This window comes from Crocuta crocuta, unplaced genomic scaffold (assembly GCF_008692635.1).
Source record: "Crocuta crocuta isolate KB4526 unplaced genomic scaffold, BGI_CrCroc_1.0 scaffold289, whole genome shotgun sequence".
Classification (NCBI taxonomy): Eukaryota; Metazoa; Chordata; class Mammalia; order Carnivora; family Hyaenidae; genus Crocuta; species Crocuta crocuta.
In genome coordinates, this window is record NW_027533264.1 from 309,632 (window position 1) to 310,689 (window position 1,058).

Genomic DNA, 1,058 nt, shown 5'->3' on the forward strand with positions numbered 1-1,058 from the left:
CTTCTGGGAGCTTGCTACGCCCACCAGAACACCCTGCATACATCTGGTGCTCAAAAAAAAAAAAAAAAGTTTAATTCCACGAACTTGTATAGACCTCTGCGTGCTAGGGGCTGGGGGTGGAGATGGGGGCCACCTCTCAGCTGGTAGGGAACCAGAAGAGACAGGAATGCCTCACTTTCCTTGGTGACAGTCACTGAAAGTCCTAACAAGACAGCGTCCAAAACAAAACTATAATCTGACAGGTGTGCGCACGCGTGGAAGAGCCAGAACGTTCCGCCATCATCCCTACAAAGTCCTACAAAGAGGCCGTTCCTGTTTGTTGTTTGTTCTCTCGCAGCCAAAGCTCCATTTGAACGTGCCACGTGTTTCATTTCTGCTGGGCTGAGTCATTTTTGCTCCTGGGGGTCCCGGGGGCTGTTCCTGGCACCTCAGGACCGTTAAGGACCCTCTAGAAGTGGGGAAGGATGAGAAGCGGCTGGGCCGGCCTCCGCCTGTGCTCTGAGACACCCCCACACACATGCCCACACACCCACAGGGTAATCGGCCCACCACTTCCTCCTTCTGTCCTTGGAACAGCCACCCAGACAAAAAGGCAGTTAGCACGAGTGGCTGGAGCCCGCCAACGCTGCCATTCAGGGCAAACCCTTTGTCATTCTTCCCACGGTGGGGTTTTGAAATAGGCTGGAACATCAACACTCTGTTTTCTAAAAATAATAAAATAAAAATAATAAAATAAAATAAGATAAAAACCATGCCCAAGGCATCGCTCTTCTAATAGACCCAGCGACCGACCGAGAGCAGTCCAGGGCGGGGGACTATTCCAAAGCAGTGGGTCCTGAATGCAAGCCTTTCCAAAGCCTCGCATCTTAAAAACTATTGACTTTAGGGGAGGCTGTCTGCCCATCTGAGGGGCCTCTTTGTTCAGGCATCTTTAATCCTAAGGAAATAATTAAAATGCAGTCTCTTCGTGGGAATGTCCGCCCGCTGACAACCGATGGTGTCTCCAGGCCGGCTTCAGACCTCACGATGCGCCTCTGCCCATGAGCAAGGTGTGGACG